The sequence below is a fragment of the Ictidomys tridecemlineatus genome, chromosome 10 (assembly GCF_052094955.1).
Source record: "Ictidomys tridecemlineatus isolate mIctTri1 chromosome 10, mIctTri1.hap1, whole genome shotgun sequence".
Lineage (NCBI taxonomy): Eukaryota > Metazoa > Chordata > Mammalia > Rodentia > Sciuridae > Ictidomys > Ictidomys tridecemlineatus.
This window is the reverse complement of record NC_135486.1, coordinates 127298222-127315970: the sequence shown is the minus strand read 5'-3', so window position 1 is coordinate 127315970 and position 17749 is coordinate 127298222. Positions and strand designations below refer to the sequence as shown.

General features: G+C 43.6%; 1 long non-coding RNA gene across 1 annotated transcript in view; it reads right to left on the bottom strand.

The window, feature by feature from the left end:
- Window positions 1-2166: 2166 nt before the first annotated feature.
- Window positions 2167-17749, bottom strand: part of LOC144367519 (uncharacterized) — a 33889-nt gene continuing 18306 nt past the window's right edge. The window contains exons 2-3 of the long non-coding RNA XR_013426983.1: window positions 5217-5499; window positions 2167-3414 (exon numbers count right to left, since the gene is read on the bottom strand). This is a non-coding gene — a long non-coding RNA (uncharacterized LOC144367519). The remainder of the gene's footprint in view (window positions 3415-5216; window positions 5500-17749) is intronic.

The window sequence follows — 17749 nt, the reverse complement described above, 5'->3', positions numbered from 1 at the left end:
GAGGCTGAGGCAGGAGGATGGCGAGTTCAAAGCCAGCCTCAGCAACCTAGTGAGGCCCTAAGCAACTCAGCAAGACCCTGTCTCTAAATAAAATATAATCCTTTCTTCCTTCCATCCCTCTCTGGTTTTCCCTCCTCCCTGTTCTTTCTCTGAAGGAAGCAACTCTTGGAATTATTTGTCAATTCTCCATATTTCTTTTTGTAATTTCTAAACCAACAATTTCTGTCTTTGTCAGTATCATTATTTCCGTCATTTTGGGTTTTTTAATTATTATTTTTGAGCTTTCAGGCTCTGATTGATTGATTGATTGATTGATTGATATTTCTGGGAATTGAACCCAGGGGCACTCTACCTCAGCAACATCCTCATCCCTTTTTATTTCTGTTTGACAGAGTGTTGTGCTAAGTTGCCCAGGCTGGCTCAGGCTCCCGAGTTGCTGGGTTTATAGGTGCATGGCACCGTATGGCTCTCGGGCTCATCTACCACCACTCTTTCTTCCTACCTGGCTGAGCTGTATTGAATCTGTACTTTTTCTGAAGAGTCTGAGCTGTTTTAACTTCAACACTCTTAATGCACATGTTGTTTTCTCTGTGTGATGCATCCTTCTTTCACTAATTGTTTTAGTTCCCTTTCTCATTGCTGGGACCAGAAGTCCTGATCGGAACAAGGCAGAGGAGAAGAAGTTTATTTCGACTCACAGTTTCTGAGGTCCACGGTGGGCCAGCTCCATAGCTCTGGGCCTGAGTGAGGCAGAACTGCATGGCAGAAGGACATGGTGGAGGGACGGAGCTCAGGACATGACAACAGGAAGCAGAGAGAGAACTCGCTTACCGGGCACAATATATAAATCCCAAAAGCACACTCCCAGTGTCCCACCTCCACCAGCCACCCGACACCTGTCTACAGTTATCACCCAATGGATTAATCCTCTCAGTGGATTAATCCTCTGATTAGGCTACACCTCTCATAATCTCATCATTGCACCTCTGAAAATTCTTGCACTGCCTCACACATGAGCTTTTGGGGGGTCCCTCATAACTAAACCATAACACTTAAGAAACATTAGTGATACCTTCCCACCTTGTCTGCCGAGCCGCTGATTCTCTGAGATCTGGCTCAGCCATACCTTTCTACAGTACTCTCCTGTCCCCACCCCTGGTGAATGAATCCATTCCTCCCTCCTGTGACTGGCCTGGAGTGGAACTCCATTATAATAGCCCACGCCTCCTTCCCCACTGAACTCCACACACAGTGTCTAACCCTGGTCTATTTCTCAGGAGGTTTCTAGGTTGGAGAGAAGGGGGACAGGACAGGTCATTAGTATGACCCTTAAAAGTGTTATCCCCCAATAAATAAGGAAACCCTCTATATAAAATAAGCAGAATAAATCAGAAAACAGACAAGGAGAGGAGTATATATTAAAAAAAAATTCTGGGTCATGGACATGGTGCATTTCCAACTTTATTTGATAATGAAAGCCAATGGAAATTTCTCCTTTAGAAGCAGGAAGGGAAAGAAGTTGAAGACAAATGCCAAAGCAAACTTGACATAGATATGGAGAGGTTTTGAGAAAACTCATATTAGATGGACTTGTTCCCTATAAAATATGATATTGAAGGTCTGGGATTGAGTCTCCTCCAAAGCTTATGTAGAAACTTAATTTGAAATTCCCATGCTAATGGTATTTGGAGGCTGGGCCTTTGGGAGGTAATTACAATTAGATGATGTTGTGAAGGTGGAAACCCTCATGATTGCATTAGTGGCTTTAAAAGAAGAACAATCTTCGAAAGTCACTTGCTTTTTCCTGCCATGGGACAATCTGCATCACCTCAGGACTCTAGCAGCCAGAAGATGCTCACCAGACGTTGAACGGATGCCAAAACCAAGCTCTGGGACTTCCAAGTCTCCAGAACCATGATCCAAATGAACTTCTGTTCTTTATAAATCACTCGGTCTGTGGTGTTCAGTTATAGGAACAGAACACGAAAGAAGAAAAATACTTTGATGATTGGGGGGTGGGTGGATATAGATCTTGATAAGAGTGGACCATGGGATATAAAAAAATACAACTAGATAAAGGATTTCCAACCCCTTCCCTATCTATCAAATTCAATGCCAGGGACTCTTCAAGTATTATAAGCTGCACTGAACAAATAAGGCTCGTCGTTGGAGAAAATGTCCATTTATTGAGGAACAGCTCTGCATATTTATAGAGCTGGGGTGGTTTGACAGTTATGACAGTTTAATGGTTGAAGGGTTTGACAGTTGGCTGGGGTGCTTTCTGATTGGTGGGTAAGGATCATGTGAGCCAGCAGGGCTAGTCTGATTGGTGGGTAAGGATCAGGAGAGTCAGCAGGGCTAGTCTGATTGGTGGGTAAGAATCATGTGAGTCAGCAGGGCTAGTCTGATTGGTGGGTAAGGAGCATGTGAGCCAGCAGGGCTAGTTTGATTGGTGGGTAAGGATCATGTGAGCCAGCAGGGCTCACCATTGGACAGCTCTTCTTGGGGGATGGGGAAGTTAGTCTTTGGAGCCGGGGCGACTCCCAACAGGCCATGTGTAACTTCCCCACTAGTCAGGTTGGCCCTGACCTCTAGGGCTGTCATGGTTCATTTGTTGATGGAGCATGTCTCAGAGCGACTGTCACAGCCTGCGGACAACCTTTTGCAGAAGTGGCAGGGACACTTCCCTTGTCTTTTACTGGTGCTATTTAAACATGGGCTTCTATCCTCTTGTTTGGAATCCCGAGGGATATAGAAATAGAATCCGTCAATAGGAAAATGGACAAGGAAACGAACAGACAGGAACAAAACGCTGCCCGTGTACCATGTTCATTTTCAACTTGGTTAGATAATGCCAGTGGAAATTTCTTTTCCTGAGACGAGAAGGAGGAAAAGATTCACAGTAGTGAATTTGACGTAGATAAGAGAGGTTTTGAGCAAACGCGCGCTGAACGCGCTTGGCCCCCACAAAATGTGATTTCGAAGGAATTTCACAGGACTCTACAAGGCAAACGAGAATGATTTCTAAACACGTGGGGCTTTAGGCTGCAGATGGCAGACACGTTTCCCCTTCCCTGTGGCATCTCTCTGTCCTTGCTGGGAGGAAACACAGATATCGGGGTGGCCGTCTTGAAAACAAGAGAAGAGTCAAAATCGTCCATCTCACGAGCTTCACATGATACAGAAAAATCAGCCCGAGCTGGTGGAGAGGGAGATGTGGGTCGCGGAGCCCAAGGAGAGGGTTTTCCTGAAGGGGCCCCAGTGCGATGCTCTTGGAGGAAGAGACGTTCAGAGGAACGCGAAGGTACAAGGTGTGGCCAGAGCTGTGAGTGACTCCAGTGACATGGAGGTAGTGGTCACGTCTGATGAAAAGGTCCAGGAGCCACAGCCAGAAGGTGGTGAATGGTGGTGGCCCTGAGGATGGTGGCAGGAGAAGACGTAAGATGGGGGAAAGACCCAGGGACCAAAGCCCAAGGTTTCCAACTTCGGCAACTAAGATGATGATGTGGTGCTACAGAAAAGAAAGAGATCTAAGGAAAAGCAAATCCTCCCTGTGACTAAGGGATTGGGAGGAAGCATCCTGCCTGAGACCATGAAGCATTGACTTCTCAACATGCACATAGGGACCTTAGGAGAAAAAAAAGGGGGGATGACCATTGTGGCCACCTTAAAATTTATTTGAACACAAGTCCAAGCTCCAGCTTCTTCACTAAGACTATACCCTAGTGTCTCCTTTCCCTTAATTGTGTATTTGGAACATCAATTCCTAAGGCAGCCACCATGGTGCCAGAGCTTTGGTGTTAGGTACTGTCTTCATGTATTTTCTGTTACTGTGATGGAATGCCTGAGGCTGGAACTTGATAAAGAAAAAAAAATATATTAACCTAGTCCACAGTTCTGCAGGTTCAGGGGCATGGTGCTGGCATCAACTGGGCTCTGCTAAGGGCTTAGTGTTGGATGGCATCATGGCAGAAGGAGAGATGACGTAAAGCCAGAGTCTGGGGAGAGGCCAGTCTTTTCTTATAAGCACTTTCTAATGAGAACTTTCCAGTGTCCATGAGAACCACATTGGTTCCTTCCGTGGGCAGTACCCTCGGTGGCCTCCACCTCTGAACCTTACCACACTGGGAACCAAGCTCCCCACGTGTGAATTTTTAAAGGACCTGCCCACGCCGGACCTGAGCTATAGCTGGTCCCTTCCATCCATCCCCGCCATTGCTTTCTTCCACCTCTGCACTTCCATGAGCACAACCCACAGCTGGGGAGATGCTAAATGCGTCCATGTGAGCGACTGTCCCCGTGAGCAGCTGCTGGCCCCTGGTGCTGGTGGTCAGCTCCCTCAACGTGGGTGTTCCAACTTGAAAACATGCATGAGCTGAGTTCCTGCCTCCCTATGATTTCACAAAGGTTTCATCTCAGCGTCACTTTCAAATAGTCCAAATGGTAAACACCGAATGTGTAATTGAATATAGAAGCGACGGGGACCGGTGTTTAAAAACATTTGCACAGGAGCTAATTTCTCAGCCACCCGGTGGGTCTCACGCCTTCACTTAGTAGCTCTCTAGAGGCTTCAGATACAAATTCATCCTATTTTCTTTCTTTGTGCTCTAACTCTCCCCCACCCTAGGGGGGGGGCGGCTAACTTTGGGGAGAAGATACTAAATCATGGCTTTGAACTTTGAACCCTTTGGGAAACAAACTCTCTCCAGAATCCCACCCTTCACCAAATTAGTTTTACCACAGGGAAAGCACATAGCTGAGATTGATGTGTTGCTTCCCAGAGATTAACACTGAGTAGTATTTATATTGGATTTGAGATTAAATGATTTTATGAAAGCTTCTAAAAAAAAAATAATAATCCTTTTCTCAGGTCAGACAGAGAGCACCTCTTCAGAGACGCCAGCTCAGCCCCAGGGCGGAAGGCTCTCATTTCTCAAGTCTCTTAGTTCCTTTCCCACATCCATCCCCCAAGGGAGCAGCTCTCCTGGGCTTTCAGACAGGGCTACGGTGTGGTCGGTTCCCAGAGGCCTCCTCCACCTCCACGTGCATCTCCACCGCAGGGGCAGAGAGACCAGGGGCAGGTTTGGAGAGAAAAGTCGCTCTTCATTACAGGAATAAATAGAGGAAAGGTATCAGACATGGTCAGTGTCTCGGTCCGGGTGCCAGGGCCTGGGGGGGAGACCTGTTGGAGGAGGATTTGTTGGAGGAGCGCTTACCTGGAGAGGGGAGGGGAGGGAACCCGGATGAGAGGAGACACACACTCAGCCACGGTGTGGTCTTGGCTGGAGACTCACTTCACCCTGATGCCCAGGGCCACTGACCCACCTGAAGCCAGGCGGCCAGCCTGATGTACTTGTCTCTGACATTGTCACTGACCGTCCCCTGTGGCTGGGAGGACCCTTCCCGGTATGGCAAGTCCAGTTATCAGCAGCACTCAGAGTGACTGAGGAATGATGTACCTCCACCGTCAGGGGCTGGGCACCAGCAGCATCCACTCAGCTGGCGGAAGGAAGAGAGGATTAGAAAAGCAGCCAGAGGCCTCTGAGCAAGCAGCCTAGAGGCGGAGACCACATGATGAACGTCAGGATTTGTAAGATGCTCGGAGGAGAGACAGGGAGCACAGTGTAGAACATCAGTGCGTCCCACCCTCCCGGGCCCAGGATTGAAGGCTGCGGGTGCCTCGGCACTACCCCAAAGCCACAGCCAGACAGGGGCAGGGTTTGGTGCTTCTGAGGTTCCACAAGGCTCCGACTGATTTGTGGGAGGAGATATCATGAGCGCGTAGTGGATCCTGGAAATTGCTAATATTGCTTTTAAGGGCTCCAGCCTCCGTCCAAAAGTATACTTCTCTGCTTTAGGGGGATGAGTGACGAGTCTTGTCCTGGAAATTTGATGGATTACCTTCTGCACTGGTCAGATTTTTATTGCTGGTACCAAAATACCTTTCAAGAACTTAGAGGAGAAAAGCTTTATTTTGAGTTCAAGGTGGAAATGGTTGTGGTGTTCGTGAATGGCCGACTCCACTGCTCTGGGCTGGACAGCCTGGTGGGAAAACATGGCAAAGGGAAGATGCTCAGTTCATGGTAGCTGGGGTGAGAAAGAGGGAGGGTCAAGGAGTTGGGGACAAAATCCAATCCCCAGGGGCACATCCCCAGTGAGCTCCTTCCTCCAGTCAAGCCTCACCTGCCTGCATTTACCACCCAGGAATCCACTCAAATGAGTAAGGCATCAAATGGACCGATCCGTTGATTAGGTTACAGGTCTGTCACCCAATAATTTCACCTCTGGACATTCCTGCATCATGGAACGTGAGCTTTTCAGGGTCTACCTCACATTTACATCATAACCCCGACCCAGACCCCATCCTGACCCTGCAAGGTCAAAGATCTTCTATGATCATCAGGGTACCATGACCCATCCTGCCCAGGTATGACATCCTATCTGCCACCCCCATATTGACTTATGGCACCCCAAATCCCATGAAGATAGATGGTTTAGAGGTATAGAGGGAGACACAGGTAGCAGATGTCGGCAAACCTTTGGACAGAAAGAAAAATGAAAGAGTTAACTTTTTTTTTTTTGCATGATGACAAAATATTAAAAGCCACAAATAATGGGTTAACTCTCCTGTGAAATTTAAGGAACTGAGAAGAATGAACCCCTGTCCCTCCTCCGTGCTGTCCCAGAGAGGGGGGAATTTCGACAAGACTTCCTCAATACCGTTGACACCCGCAAGGCAGGAGGTGGGGAAGAAAACGGGTGGGGAGATGGGCCTCCGTCCTGATTACAGATAAAAAAAAAACACTCCATAAATATTTATTGGATAGTAAGTCAATATCCTACGGAGGCCTCAGCTCTTACCAGACACCATAAAGACACGTTGTAAAAGAGAAGAAATGAAGAGAACACGGGCAGGCTCACAAAAGGAAGAAAAATGATAAATCAAGATGAGCTTAGAGCCACCAACTCTGAAATGAGATAAAGAGAATTTCAATTAAAGATGGTGAATTGAGGACAGGCATAAACCAAGTTCTTTAAAAATGCAAAAAAAAAAAAGTAGAGCCTGCTATATTTTTAAAAGAAAGAATCCATAAAAAATGCTAGGAAACTAGAAAGGCAGGCATCTGGAGAAGGACATTTTGAAGAAATCCTAGAATACAGAAACAGATGGGTTCTGATCGATGAAGAAAGTGGATCATGGAAAGCAGGAGCCCAAAATGTTGGTGGGGAGAGGAATGCTTCCCCAGGAGTCCTTTAAAAAAAACTCTGGCTCCCCACCCACATCTAGAAAGGACAGGAAAGATGGTACGGATCGGAGGTGGGATGCCTCTCAGACGCTCATGTATGGAAGGCTTGAAGGCTTGGTCCCCAGTTCAGAGGTGGCCCTTCAGGAAATGATTGGATCATGACCGCGTTGGCCTTACGAATGGATTAATCCACTGATGGATTCGTAATCTGAATGGACCCTAGGAAGTGGTGGCAGCCAGAGGAGTGGGGATCTGGTTGAGGGAGTGCATCTTCAGGGACACGCCAATGGGGACTCCATCTTGTTCCTGTCCCTTTCCTCTCTCTCTCCTTCCCAGTGGCCATGAGCCAAGCTGCACTCTTCCACCACACCCTTCCGCCATGATGTTCTGCTCTGACTTAGGTCCAAAGCAATGAAGCCAGGCAACCATGGACTGAAGTCTCTGAAACCCTGAGTTCAAATATGTCTTTTCTCCTCTAAGTTGTTTTTCTTGGGTATTTTGTCACAGAGATGTAAAGCTGACGGACACAGACGAGATGTGGTACAAGCACAAAGGTAATTCATAAGTGAATCATAGTCTGAGTCCTTCCACATGGACTATGTGGCCCAAGTCCTTCTGTTTACTCTTTCCACACCCCTTCCTTCTGTCCCCTGGGTGCCTTTGCATTTGATGTTCTTTCTGTCTGGAACAATCTATCCCTAGATCCTTAGACATGGTTGGCTCTTCCTCGTCATCCAAACAGTAGCTCAAGCTAGACCTACTCAAAGAAGTCTGATCACAATATCTAAATTAGATCTCAACACTTGCCGGGGAAGCTGTCGCCTGACCCTGCTCCTTTCCTTCACAGAATGTTAGGAGTCTCTGAAACTGTCTCACCTGTTGATTTCTTTTTAATCTAAGGACAAAGGCCTTATCTGCTTTATTCACTGTAGTAGCCACAATATCTGGAACATGAATGCAAGTTGGTGTTTGTATCAGTCAACTTTCGCCGTGTAACAAACAATCCCCAAACACAGTGGCCTCATAGAACTCTTTGGTTAGCACTGATTGTGTCTGCTCATTTGTATCTGCATGAGCTCCGCTTACCTCTGCTGGGCTCTTCCAAGCATCCACCACCAGCCTGTGTGTGGCCTGGCAGTTGAATAAGCTGCGTAATGTTTTTCCCATGTTCTAAGTGTCCAGAACCCTGCTCATGAGAACAACAGAGGTAGCTAAGCCATGAGAATTTCATCATCCGGCAGGCTAGGCTGGGCTTCTTCATGGGGTTTTGGAGTTCCCAGAGCATTGGGAGAAAGTAAACCCCTTTCTGTAAGTGACATGGGGGGCTGTGTTTCAAGTTATTTTTCTGCAGTCCCACTGAACAAAGCAAATCACATAGCCAAGCCCAAATTTCAGTAAGTAGAGAAATAGACCCCAGCTCTCGCTCCAAGGAGCTCCAAAGACACCTTACAAAGAGGTATGGATATAGAGATGGGCAAAATTTGTAGGCAGTTTTGTGCTTTTATCTTACCCAATTTAACATGTTGAATATATTTGACTCAAAGGACTGAGAGATGGGTGGTCTGGTTGGACTCCATCGCTTTTCCTGCAAAAGATGTACAGCAGGTAACAGAGGGTTTTGGCCCCTCATTAAAGATCCAAGCTGTACCGTCTAAACAAAATGACCTAGCTACATGAAGATACCTCCTCATTTTAGGGTAAATCTACGAATGAGAAGGAAAGCAGAGTTTGAAGAAACTGGGACACATGGGGACTTCTAATAAAACAGGAAGGGGAGGGCAGGTTTGCTGAAGAAGGGCCCATCCAGCACCGGGGGTGTAGCTTTAACTTGGAGCACTTGCCTAGCAAGGGTAAGGCTCCAGGTTTGACGACCAGCATCACCCAAAGTAAAGAAAAAATGGAAGACACGCAAGTCGCCACCTGTTAAGTTCTTCTGTCCTCACTCTAGCCACTAACCCAGTCGTCCCAAGAGCTGTCTGGGTGATCCACACAAATGCAAGTGAAACTTGCATCATTTAAAGCCTAGACCTGTCTCCAGAAATGAACCAACCTCCAAGGATCAACAAACCCAAGGAAAGGAAATCAGGTACACGAGAAGCATGAAGATTAACAAGATAATTGTGCTTCCAAGAAATGAAGGTGGTTCAGAAAATAAAACAATGAAAAAATTAATGAAGGACTTTGATGAGATTGGAAAAGATAGAGCATACCCAATTAAAAGCAGGCTGCTGTGGCCCACATCAAGCGAAAGGAGGACCATAAGAGTACCTGGCAATTTAAAATATTTTGTGTGCTAAAGCAAAAATTCAGCCGACAGATTCGATACTGCCATGCTGACGATCTAGTGATAAAGTCAACAGACTCACACAGAACCGAACCAAAGGCCAGGCAAACAGATAAACAAAAACCCCAAAGTTAGGCAGCAAAGGTGTTTGCCATTTCTCTTATTGGAGATTCTAGAGGCAGAGAAGACAGTCAATAAAAAGGAGGAAAATTTAATGATCTATTAGAAGATAATTTCCCTGAGGCAGAGGCAAAACTACTTAGTTTGAAAAGAACTCCAAAGAAAATCTGCTAACATTAAAAAAAAAAAAAATCTCCTACCTAGAGAAACCACAGAGCTTCAAGGAGAAAGAATCATCAAAAACTTCTATTTCAATGACACAAGAGTCAGTCTTAATTCTCGTTAGCAGTCCTGGATTCTAGAAGGTGGCAAAAATAATACCTTCAAACTCATGAGAGGATATAATTTTGAACTTAGAATTCAATACTCAAACTCCAAAAAAGCAATTAGAGACATATTCCAAAATTTGTGATTCGGAAAGTTTATCATTTAAAGACCTCTCTCTCTCTCTCTCTCTCTCTCTCTCTCTCTCTCTCTCTCTCTCTCTCTCTCTCACACACACACACACACACACACACACACACACACCCCAAAACAAAACAGAACAAGAAACTTCAAGGAGATGCACCAGCAAAACAAAACAAAAACTACACACAAAAGCAAAAACCAACATTTAAAAGAGAAATAAAAGAAAATAGTGGTCGAATATCATCCAAAAGAAGCAAAGAAAGTTCAAAAGACTTTAAAACAGGAAATATTTAAGACCTAGGGGTTTGAGAAATTCTCTTTGAAGCATAGTGCCTACCATGATACTAAATGAGATTCTTTCGATGGATCCATTCACGGCATTGATACTTCATGAGCAATATTTAGGTAACTACAATATTCAAATTATTACTTTTTCCACTGGTTTTCAATTTTTACTATTAATGCATAGAATAAACACAAAGCACATCAACAGAAAAGAATGTAAAAGTTAAGAACTTGTCAATATAAAAGTAGGAGAACTAATAAAACCTCAACATAAAGAAGAAGCTGGTAGTCACAGAAAGGTGTTAGGTTTTTCTGGGATAGCAGAAAGTCAATAGACGTTGTCCAAAGTAGAAAGTCCATTCTCCATCAGAGAGTTCTCCCACACTGGTTATCATCTGGTCAGTTTCTTACTTTGATCATCAGTGAGGTCATGTTTCCCTGGAAATTCTTGATGTTTGTGGGTGTGTGACATCATCTGGACATTGAAGGATTACTTATTTCTGTCTTTGTTTGAGCCTGTTTTTGCAGAAGTGCTAAGCAGGCTGATTATTTCCTCTGAAACTTCAGTCATTTCCACTCTTTCAGCACTAGAGAGTGCCCTCAATCCAGGTTTGCCGAAAGTCTGTTGTTGGTGTATTGTTACTGTTTCAGCACTAGAGGCTGATCCAAGCCCCGGTTTGACTCAAATCTGCAGATGTGTTCAGTGTGACTGGGTAAGACCTAAAGACATTAGTGTGCCCCACAAAGTACTCCCTGGAGCCAAGGTAGGCTCAGATCCCTTGTCCACTGCACGATTCTGTCCTGCTGAGCAGGAGTATCACGAAAGGACTAGTTCCAGATACCTGTGCCATGCTTGTGGCTACCAGATCTGCCAAGTCGTGTCACACACTAAGTCTACAGCCTGCCTTGACCTGACAGCAGTCCTGGATTAGGAGCAAGAGCTACACTGCTACAGACTTCCTGGCCTAAGGGCACTGCAACTAGCCACAGGTGATGCCTGTCAGAATAGAGGTTGGATAGACTGGGGCTACAAGTCTTTCTCTGGCATGAGGACTATTGTAGCTGTTCCATCTTCAAGGAAGGACGCAGTTCCTTGGCCACCAAGGCTGACCATAAATGGAGTTGCACCTGAAACCCACATACGCAACTGTGGAGGGAGCCCCAGAAGATGCACGGCAAAACTTGAGTCTGGGCCTCTGGTGCACAGGTGTCTGCCTTATGCCAAGGCAGTCTGGTTGACAGGCCCTGTCTGCAAACTCTGCATGGGGTAGAGGGGGTCTTCATTTTCTTCCTGGTGCTGGGGCCTTTCTACCACAGGCTTAGGACTGAGCTCCAAGGCAAAGTCTAATGCTGACTTTTATGACTTTCATGCCCTGCTCTGCACTGGGTGGAGTCTTGCTCCCTGTCTGCTGTTCAAGCTTGGGTGGGGAATGGTAGAGGCAATCACCAGTCTGGCTCATGCAGTGGTGGGTGTTCACCTTGTGGGTGCCGGCCTAGGAGTAGAGGTCCTGGGATTCTTCCCACCAGTGGGTTTCACTCTTCCCAGCACTTGGGACTTGATGATAAGTCCAAGGCATGGACTTAATTCCTTCTCCCTCCCCCCAGATGGATGAGGCCATATCTCTTTGCTGCTTGGGAGAGGCGTGACACCTTCTTCAATGCATTTTTTTTTTATTATTATACTAAATCCAGGTACTACTGCCTCTCACCTTGCTCCCTTGGCTCTTGTGAAGATAGTTTGGTGCCTAAATAGCCTTTCATTTTGGGGTGTGTGGGACGATGATCAGCAAATCATCTTGTTCAATGCCATGTGCTCCATCTCCTTGAAAGTTGGTAAATTAAAAAAGAAAAGAAATATGAGAATATATTTAAAGTTATCATGGTAACCACCAAGAGAATTAAAAACACAAACCGTTCAATTAGTTGTCCGCAGGAAGCAGGCCTGTTGGAGGAAGACGGAAGGTGGGGTAGTGAGATTTCCATTCTGCACCTTTCTTTATGAGTGATTTCTCCTTTTATTTTTTACTCTATGCAAGTATTACTTTGATCAAAAGTTATTTAAGGCAATAGAAACCAAACTGGATAAACAAAGCTTACAGATCGTAGAGTTGAATAAAAATTTAGATGGGAAGAGTTTTGTAAGGCTTCAAATAACAGGTTCAAACCAAACTAATAAAAGTTTAAAACAAAATTAATGAGCAGCACGAAGAAGCATGAAATTAATATCAAATACTTTTAAATGAGGAGTTAAAAATCTTGAAGGTGGAGAGTTTTTAAAAAATATACACATAAGTCAGGGCTGGTGGCATGCGTGTTTATAATCCTAGTGACTTGGAACCTGAGGCAGGAAGATCACAAGTTCGAGACCACCCTCAGCAACATAGGGAGACCCTGCCTAGAAATAGAAGAAAAAAAATCCTGGGGATATAACTCAGTGATAGGACCCCCTGGGTTGTGAAGATAGTTTGGTGCCTGAATAGCCTTTCAAACTGGGGTCTGTGAAGCCATGATCACCAAATCACCTTGTTCAATGCCATGTGCTCTATCTCCTCCAAAGTTGGTAAATAATAAAAAAGCACCAAATGAATAAAGTAATAAAGCAATTAAACAAATAAAGTGAAATAGACAGATAAATGAAATTTTAAAATGAAAATCTGAAAGTGATTACGGTTTCAAAAGAAGTAAAAAAATGTAAGGCTTTTAGGTAACAATTAAATATGTAGAAGTGGAGTTAAATTAGGCAACCCAAAATTAAAAACTAGCTTGAATCAAGTGAAAAAGTAGGAAAACTAGCATTAAGGCTGTAAGGACAATTTATGTTTCTCCCCCCAGAGGGAAATATGAAGTAGAACAGTTAAATACATTGAGAAAAGGAAGAAATCTAAATGTTTGAAATATTTGAAATAAATATCCCTGATTCATTCATTTTCATCATTTCAAAGAAGACTTTACTGAACGTGCTTAGTCCTGGTGTAGATATGAAGATGCATAAGACTTGCTAATTGTGCCAAATAAGTCAAGTGGAGTAGAAGAAAGAAACACAGACACTCAGAAGGAAAATATAGCAGGTAAGGTTATGATGAAGCTTTGCACCATGTTCTATGGGGCCACACAGAGAATGGTGTAATTAATTTTGCTTGGGCACCTGGGAATACTGCAAAGAGGTGATACTTTTCCTCCTGGACTTCGAAATAGGACATTCCCACTGAGTTAGGAGAGCCAGGGTTCTCAGGCAGAGAGAACAGGAGAAAGAGGTCTGAAATTACCTGGCAGGTTTAGAGAAAGAGATTACTAGTCTAGGATGGTGGGAGTTTGATATTTGGCAAGAAGTGAGCATGCAGTCAGAAAGATAGGTTAGTGCTCTGTTACAAAGAGTTCCTATGGCGTTCTGAGAGGTTTTTAATCTTACATTATAAACAGTTGGAAACCCTTGAAGGATTTTATGGCCCGGAATGACATAATCAGAGCCTACTTCACTTTGAGTCATGATGACAGAAAGCTAGTGCTTGCTGATTAGGCATTCCTTATTTAAATATAAAAAAATCAAGGGACATGGAGAATTTTGATATCACTAGGAACTAGGAAGAACCTTCATGACTTAATGCTTTGAAGTCTGAAGTTGTAATGGTGGTACCCTAAGTGGGAAAATTGTTTCAAAAATCTGACAAGCTGATACTTTTTTTTTCCAATTGAGAAAAGAATTTCAAATATTCTCCAGGATGGGGAACTTTTAACTAGGACAGTTATACTGCCCTCACTGAGCATCAGTTGTGATCTTCAATCTCCATTTGGAAGGAAATGAACAGAAAAACCTGTAGGAGTGGTATACCATAGAGAAGGCAGAAATAGCCTGTCCAGGAATAACTTCTAAATATTGTAGAAAGACAATCAGGTAGTGATAGTAAGGTGTCCATCCCTCCTTAGAACGACAGATTATTCTTTTAAAATAAGTTGAATTTTTAAAATAAAAATTTTAATGATAATTGGCTACATTAGAAGGTTTAATAATATTCTTCGTTTCAGTAGTAGTCTCCCTGCAGAAACGTCAGTGTGATCCATTAATCACCCATGAAGGTGTCTTCGTAAGAACTAAGGAAGCCAGGTGACAGATTACACTACTTGATGGTGGAACAAAAAGAAGAAATGCATTAAACAAGAAGGACAGGTTTAGATTTCACGCATCACCCCTCCCTCCAGCCCCAAGCAGCACAGCGCAGAGAGAAATAATCTGCTTGGGCCAAAGAGAAGGAAGTGAGCCCAGAATTTTGCATAGGACCCCAACACTGAGACCAGCAAAGCAAAATCCAACACCCATAGACCTCAGAGCTCCATATTTCAGGTTTATCCCATGTAGTGAACCTTTAGACTTATCCTGGCACCAGCTGGGAGCACAGAGCCCTGGACTGAAACCTTGTGTGGTAGGTACAGTCTCTCCCCTGCACCGTGACTGGGTGACTCCAGACCCTGGACAATGCTGAACAGAAAGCAGCCCTAGTAACTTGGGGCTTCTGACCTGGTCCAGCACTGTATTCATTATAGCAGGTCTTGGATTTCTAGTGTACTTAGGCCACCGCTGCTGGGTGTCTGGCATACCCAGCACTGTGTCCAACTCAGGGATTTCCTAGAATAATCCAATCCAAGAAGATTATTTCTTGAATCGCATAGACACTTCTGCATGACCACAGAAATTAAGAACAATCGAGGAGTGCTAGGTGTGTGGCTCAGTAGTGTAGCACTTGACAGGGATGTGTGAGCTCTGACCTTGATAACTGGTACTGCAAAAGGAAGGAATGAAAGGAGGAAGGAAGGAAGGGAGGGAGGGAGGAAGGGAGGGAGAGAGGGAGAATGCATTAAGGAAACACGACATCACCAAATGAACAAGAGTTCCAATCACTGATGTCAAGGAAGTGAAAATGTATGAACTTCATGATAAAGAACTCAAGATACATGCTTTAAGGAAGCTCTGTGAATTTCAAGAAAACCCATAAGAACGATTTTAAAAAGTAAGGAAAATGATAAGTGAGAAGAACGAGAACTTTGAGTTGCATGGTTTTTTCTTCTCCTCCTCTTCTTCCTCCTCCTCCTCTTCCTCCTTCAAACAGAAATCCCGAAGCTGAGAATTAGGCATATTGAATATAAGACTAATGAATGAAATGAAAATCAGAAGAGAACCTATCAACATCAGACTTGATCTAGCAGAAGAAAGAGCCTACGAATTTGAAGACGGGTTATCATTTCAAAACATATACTCAGAGGAGAAAAAAAAAAGAATGAAAACAAGTGAAGAGCTGGGCACAGTGGTGTGTGCCTACAGTCCCAGTGACTTGGGAGGCTGAGGCAGGACAGTCCTAAGTTAGGGCCAGTCTCAGCAACTTAGGGAGAGCCTGTCTCAAATTAAAAAAAAAAAAAAATTTAAAGGGGCTGAGAGAGGAGCTCAGGGGTAGAGTTCCCTGAGCTATTGAGCTATTTCCTCAGTAGCTCACGCCCAACACACACACACACACACACACACACACACAAAAGTAAGGGCACAAGACAGACTGTAAAAACAACACAGGATCCTGAAAGCAGTAGGAGAAAGGAAACAAATAACATACAAGGGAATCTCAGCATGGCTAGAAACAGACTTCTCAGCAGGAACCCTGAAGAACAGAAGAGGAAGGAATGATGCATTCAAAATTCTGGAAGACACCCCGCCCCCAACACGGTATCCAGCAAAGCTGTTCTTCAAAATGATGAAAAGAGAAAGACTTTCCCAGACAGACAAAAGCTGAGGGAATTTATCAACATGAGAACTGCTTTATAAGAAATACTAAGAGGAATTCTTAGGATTAAAGAAAAGAGTAGTGAGCTGGGTGTGGTGGCCCATGCCTGTCATCCCGGTGGCTCTAGAGGTTGAGGTCAGAGGATCGCAAGTTCAAAGCCAGCCTCAGCAACTCAGTGAGGACCTAAGCAACTCAGTGAGACCCTGTCTTTAAATAAAACACAAAACAAGGGCTGGGGATGTAGCTCAGTGGTTAAGCACCCTGCATTCCATCTCTGGTACCAATAAATAAATAAATACACAAGTAAATAAAATTAAAAAATAAAAGGATGCTAATGAATAATAAGACTACATCAAAAATATAAAACTGATAAAAGTAAGTATGCAGTTAAAGGTATGTGCAAAATAACAACATGTAAATAAGTGCATCAAAATTCAAAATGTGGAAGAATAAATGGAGTCAAGCATGGAGTTTATTTGTACAACACAGGCTAAGTTGCCATTAGATCAAAATAGCTTGTTACGAGTATAAGATTATCTTTGTAAGCCTCGTGGGAATCACAAAGCAAATCCTATCATAGATACACAGAAAAGAAAAATCTAGAAATCAAAACACGTAACTAGAGAAAATCACCCACAAAGGAAGAAAGCAAGAGAGAAAGAAAAGAACAATGTATTTACAAAACAGCTAGTAAATAATTAACAAAGTTCAAGGTAGTTAGTCCTTATCTATCAAAAATTACATTTAATTGAATTGACTGAATTTCCCAATTGAAGACATATAATGACTGAATGGAGAGAAAAAAAAAGGAAAGACCCAACTGTGTGCTGTCTACAGGAAACTCACTTCACCAGCAGAGGCACAGAATGAAAGTGAAGGAACAAGATAATCTATGCAGCTGGGAAACCAAAAAAAAAAAAAAAAGCATAATTAGCTATATTTACATCAGATAAACAGATTTTAAGTCAAAAACTATAAATACAGACAAAGACAAAGAAAGTCATTATATGATAACATCAAGATATCAATTCACAAAAAGATTTAATAATCATAAATATACATGCACACAACATTGAAGCACCTAAATAAATAAAGCAACTTTAGCAGATGTAAAAAGGGATAGATTCCAATATAATAGTAATTTGGGACTTCAACACTGCACTTTGAGCACTGGGCAGATCATCCAGGCAGAAAAATATCAAAGAGATGTGGAAACAGTCCGCTAAAACAACTGAACGATAAAACATTCTTTTCAACAACTGCCAAATACCCCCCCTTTCCAACTGCACAAGGATCATTCTCCAGGATAAATTATATATAAGGCCTCAAAACAAGTGCTATCCAGTAAGAAGATTGAAATCATATCCAACATTGTTTCTGGCTATAATGGTATAAAATTAAAATCAATGAAGAGGAGGAACTTTGGAAAATTCACAAATAACAAGGAGATCAAACAACATACTCCTGAACAGTCAGTACATCTACAAAGAAAAATAATTTTTTAAAAAATTTTGGTACCAAGGATTAAACCCAGGGACACTTAACCACTAAGCCACATCCTCAGCTCCCCACTCCTTTCTGTTGAGACAGGGTGTTGCTAAGTTACTTAAGGCCTCACTAAATTGCTGAGGCTGATTTTG